The sequence below is a fragment of the Emydura macquarii genome, unplaced genomic scaffold (genome assembly GCF_026122565.2).
Source record: "Emydura macquarii macquarii isolate MOO-44397 ecotype Brisbane River unplaced genomic scaffold, CSIRO-AGI_Emac_v2 contig_3080, whole genome shotgun sequence".
Classification (NCBI taxonomy): domain Eukaryota; kingdom Metazoa; phylum Chordata; order Testudines; family Chelidae; genus Emydura; species Emydura macquarii.
The window spans coordinates 2711368-2717367 of record NW_027133217.1 but is presented as its reverse complement, the minus strand read 5'-3'; positions in this window follow the sequence as shown (position 1 = coordinate 2717367).

The window sequence follows — 6000 nt, the reverse complement described above, 5'->3', positions numbered from 1 at the left end:
TGCCATAAAAACAGACCAGGGGAAAGACGGTCTTGTGGTGAGACTGGGGGTCAATTCCTGCATCTGCTCCCTGTCTGATCTTGGGCCAGCTGGTTAATTTTATTTGGAGTGTTGTGTCCAGTTCTGGGCCCCCCACTACAGGAAGGATGCAGACAAATTGGAGGGAGTCCAGCGGAGGGCAACAAAAATGATGAGGGGGCTGGAGCCCATGACTTATGAGGAGAGGCTGAGGGAACTGGGCTTGTTTAGTCTGCAGAAGAAAAGAATGAGGGGGGATTTGATAGCAGCCTTTAACTACCTGAAAGGGGGTTCCAGGGAGGATGGGGCTAGGCTGTTCTTGGTGGTGGAAGATGACAGAACAAGGAGCAATGGTCTCAAGTTGCACTGGGAGCGGTCTAGGTTGGATATTAAGAAAAGCTTTTTCACTAGGAGGGTGGTGAAGCCCTGGAATGAGTTACCTAGGGAGGTGGTGGAGTCTCCATTCTGAGAAGTTTTTAAGACCCAACTTGACAAAGCCCTGGCTGGGATGATTTAGCTGAGGTTAGTCCTGCTTTGAGCAGGGGGTTGGACTAGACGACCTCCTGAGGTCCCTTCCAACCCTATAATTCTATGATTTCTCTAGCTCTCAATTCCCCATCTGTATAATGGTATAATCCATCCTACCTCCCAACTTTTGTCAGTCTGGTCTATATAGACTAGGGGCTCTTTGGGGCAGTGATTGTCTCTTACCATCTGTTTGTACAGCATCGTGCGCAACAGGGCACAGCACTTGTTTGACACTACTAGTCACGTAATACAAATACGAGTAAAAGGAGTCCCGACTCAGAGTCCCTTGCTCTTCCCACTAGCGTGCAGCCTTCCTACAGATTCTGCTCTAATAGGAATCTAAAATGGATCCTTTGTTCAATTTCAACCGACTCGGTAGAGAGGTACTAAGATGCTTCCAGCTAAAATCCTTTCTAATGACATCTCAGAAGGGGAAAAAAAAATGAGACAGCCCTGATTTTTTTAAAAAGAAATAATAACTAAAGAAAGAATCAGCCCTTCTTCCCTTTGGGAGAAATAAGGATTTTTAAAGGTTAACCTGCCTTTGTTTTACTTCGCGGAGAGTTGAGAGACGTCACACCGCAATTCTGATCATCACCACGTGCAAACAAGCTGTGAAATGTATGTGAAAATAAACACTGGACTCAAAGCGGTTCCTTGTCAGCATCTCTCCATTTGTGGCCAGTGCTAGTCTGGGTGCCTGGGTCAGAGCTTGGGAGCCTCCATTTGGTAGCCTGCTGCAGACATCATATTGATCCAGTTTTGGCCACGCGTATTCAGGCTGCACAGCGTTTTACTCCATGAGCAGACCCATTGCTTTTCATGGGATTTACTGGTGGCTTACGGGCCTAACTAGCCAGAGGTGACAGGTACCTGTTGATAGCGGAGGTGCACAATTTAAAGGTTCTGGCGAGGGAGGAGGGGGGAGCGTGTGACTGCCCAGAAAGGTTTTCAATCAGTGGGGGGTGCCCTCCTGTGGGGGGTACAGAGGAACTTCGGAGGGGGGGGGGGAGCAGCAATGCCAGTGACTCAGGCCAGCCCTGTGTGATGGGGGTTCAGCTCCTCATGGCAGAGCTCGGGGATTGAGTGCTATCTCCACCCCTTAACTCACCTCGGCCGGCCACCCAGGCTTTCTGGGTTGGGGGGCTCAACCAAAAAATCTGGGGGGGCATTGACCCCACGTGCTCCCCCCCCCCATCACCTTCGTGAGTGGCATGAGTAAAAGTAGCAGAATTTGGCAAATGACTAATTCCAAAAAATGGCCTCACCAGGGCCCATCTGCCCACCCGCTAGCAGGTGCCAGTTACTGCTGTCTGCCTTCTCTTAGGGACCAAAGAATACAACTGTCTCACTTAGATCTTTAACCACTGCCACTGGGTCCTCACATCCTGCCGGCCCCCGTTCAAAGTCGTTCTCCTTCACCTGAATTCCTACCAGCGTGTGTCCAGAATCGGGCTCTGAAATTGAAGTCAAATCCACTCACATCAGTGTCATTATCTTGGGTCTGCCCTGGGGGTGTAACTGAGATTGAAACACGGCCCTTTATCCACGTCTTGCCCCAGCCAACTTCGTAGACTTCGAGGGACGTGCTGACTCTGCTGGGATTTGAACTTTGGACTCGAAGGAGTCGATCTAGACATTTTAGAGCGTGCTTTAGCACACTAAGTGGATGTTTGCATAGCTCCAGGCAGCGAGCCTCTGAGCCTGGGGCCTGAAGCCTGAGGCAGGGCGTGGATGTCAGACCCTGAGCTCCAGCGTGAGCCGCAACTTAAAATCTCTGCCTACACAGCTACTTTTAGTGCGGTAGTGCAAGACCCAGGAGCCCCAGTCTGTCGACCCAGGCTCTGAGACTCACTGCCACGGCCTGGGTAGCGGCACTCTAAAATCCAATCTCAGATCCAGTGAAGTAAATGCAAAGACTTCCTTTGACTTCCCTGGGAGCCGGCCTGGCCCATGAACTGCGACATTTAGTGCGAGTCCAGTCTGCGTTTGCGATCTCTCTGTAGAGCGGATCAAAAGTAAAATGCTATTTCGTGAGCTCTTTGTGCGCTCTTGTTTGTGTTGGAAGGAAAGCGTGTTTCTTTAATGCTGGCAGGCTCCCGCACCAACCTTCTAGTCCTTTAAATAAACCAGACCAGAAATGTATTGACATAACTGTAAAACAATAAACCAGCATTAATCACTCTCCTCGTCTAGTTTCGAGTAAATACTGTTGCTGATCCTCACAGCCAGAGTGTTTTCCAAGACACAACAGCATCCTGTTCTGGTTGAGAGGACCTGATCTAGAGGCCACTGAAGACAATTAGAGGGTTTGCATTGCCTTCAGTGGGCATTGGATCAGGGCCTACCTGCTCCTATCAACATATAGCTGATTTCATAAGGATGAGCTGATTCGTCTCCCTGGGACTGACATCCTATTACCATCTACCTTTGTGCTCATCCAATCTGACCTGCATAACACAGGCCATAGAATTTCACCTAGTAATCCATGCATCAAGCCTATATATTGTGGTTGAGCTACAGCATATAATACCTAACTTCAGCTTCCTTTGGGTTTTCTTCAGCCCACCACATCTTTTTTATTTAGGAGCTATAGCTATAGCTTCATCAAAAGATCTCCCGTGTGTCTGAGGCTCTGGATGGGCGGAGAGGGTGAGGAAGGTTGGGAACTGGCACGATAAAGCCACAATAAAGCACATGGGCTGGATTCTGATTTTAATTGCTGTGGTGTAAGTCTGGAGTCACTCCATTGGGTTTACATCATGATCGTTGTGAGCAGAATTTGCTCCTCAGAGGGAAGACGTGTCTTTGAAATTGGACTGGTTTCACAAATAGTTGCTGAGACTCTTGCCCTTGGGGGGAGGAGGGGACGGATCAGAGGCACATGCGTGAATTCTTTGTTGCCAGTGTTTGCTGTTGATGAGACCCCTGTCCTAGCACAAAGCCAAACAGGTCTGCAACTGGTGGTAATTACAGTTATTGGGACATGAACTATGTGAGACAGCACCTTTAACCAGCAGTACTTGTGCATGCCGGGCACATAGCAAGCTCACTTCCTACCCTGGAAGGATCCAAAGGAATATCACTGAATTCACAACCAAGGGAATTAAGTCGTTTCTATTTTTTATGGAGATGGCTTAATGAAACTACAAGAGTAGGGATTCTATCATTGTCCTGGTAGTACAATGAGTACAACGGTACTCATTGGTAGGATTCTGCCACAACCAAGGACTCTACCAATGTCCCTACCGAGAGTATGTCCCTAGGCAGCTAAATACCTCTGAGGCTCTGGGCCATTCTCCCATTGAAATTAATGGGAGCTAGGCCCTGTGTCCCTATCTTGAAGGATTTGCCTGGAGGCAGTAGACTGCACTGGATCTGCACTGCTGGTTGATCCCATGACAAGTCAGCATGATCTGAAGATTAAATATAGCTGCTTTGACTTTGAATAAAGCCTGTTCTCCAGGGAATTTCAAATCTAAGATGAATCATGGTCCCAGAGCTTATTCCTTGAAGGATCTTGGTTAGATCTTGGAAGCGCAATGCCAACCTGCCAGGGGTCCTTCAGGATTGCTCCAGCTGCTTCTCTGAAGCAGGGCTGACAAAATGCATCCACCATAACAGAGATTGTGCATGGCCTGTGAAGAGCTTGCTTATTTTATTTGGAAATCTCATCCTCAGAAGAAAGCCTCTTCCAGTTATGAACGCCCCTTGTAAATTCACCGTGAGGTAACCCCACCAAAGGCCATTGGAGTTACACCAAGAAGGAATAGATATGGCCTTCCATTTTCAAAAAAGGGAGCAGGGATGGGATAGCACAGATGACAGGCGACAGAGAGCCACAAGTGCAGACTGGGGCGTTAATAATGTACACGTATTTATTTATAGATCATTCTCATCACTTGCTGAAATACGACGCACTGGTCAGTTCTAAACATACCCATCTGGAAACTTAGTCAAGTCACTTCTTTATAATGGATGAGATTCACCCACGTTCACAGCTTAAGTCCTGTTTTGAGGGCTGAAAGGAAGCCTAAGTGGTGCACAGTCCGTGTGCTGGACCCTTTGCAAAGAGGGGGTTTTGTTTTAATGAGTGTGCCACTGTTGCCCGTTTCCATTTCATTTATGCTGTGTCTAGGCTACCACAGAAGCGTGTCTTCCCCATAGCAGTTTAGAGTAGACACAGCTGAAAGGGAGGCAGTTGGCAGATGCTGGTAGAGCGAAGACCCTGTGGTTGAGCTTCAGCTGGACTAAATCAGTATCGATCCTTTAACCTGAAAAGATTGGAATCACAGCCATGAGATGTGCTGATCATGGAGAGACAACATGAAAAGCAATCTCAACTTTCGAATGGCACCTTGTGCAATCTCTCTCTCTCTCTCTCTCTCTCTCTGTTTTTTAACATCTTCACTATCTTCCTCAAAAATACCCATCTGCCTGTCAGGAAACAGGTGCAGACAGATAAGATAACAGCTTCACCCAAAATACTCAAGGTGAATTTTCATCTTGAGCAATATTTTTGTTGTCAGATTCTTGACAGATTCAGTGGAAAAGGCAGAACATGCAGGGCAGGGATGTTTGCTTATCTCCTGCTGTTTTCTTTTATAGGCAGTTTGAAGGGGTCGAAATGAGAATCTGTACTTTCTGGAGCTGACGGGAAGCTCAAAGCCTCAACTTTCTTCATTCTCAAACAGACCGAAAAGCTATTGCTTCTCAGCCCTTTGGCTCAGATCAAGTGTAAAAGAGGCTGTAAGGCTTAGGAGGCAACCCTATAGTTTATAATAGAATATAGTTTACAATAGAATAGAATAGAATAAAATTTTTAAATCTGTTAAAAAGAGGCTGTAAGGCTTAGGAGACAACCCTATAGTTTCCATGTTCTGGTCTGTAGGACCTGAGGACAGGCAGGGGGTAGGGCTGGTTGAAAGAGGCAAAAAATATTGCATGAAATTTGAAATTTTGTTAGAATCATAGAATATTAGAATTGGAAGGGACCTCAGGAGGTCATCTAGTCCAACCCTCTGCTCAAAGCAGGATTAACCTCAGCTAAATCATCCCAGCCAGGGCTTTGTCAAGCCGCAGCTTAAAAACCTCTGAAGATGGAGATTCCACCACCTCCCTAGGTAACCCATTCCAGTGCTTCACCACCCTTCTAGTGAAAAACTTTTTCCCAGTATAAAAGCATAAAAGCAATCATAAAAGCAATCATAAAATCATAAAAGCAATCATAAAAGCAATGGGTCTGCTCATGGAGTAAAATGTTGTGCAGCGTGAATAAGCGTGGCCAAATCTTGATCAATATGATGTCTGCAGCAGGCTACAAAATGGAGGCTCGCAAGCTCTGACCTAGGCACCCAGACTGGCACTGGCCACAAATGGAGAGACGCTGACAAGGAACCAATTTGAGTCCAATGTTTATTTTCACATACGTTTCACAGCTTGTTTGCACGTGTT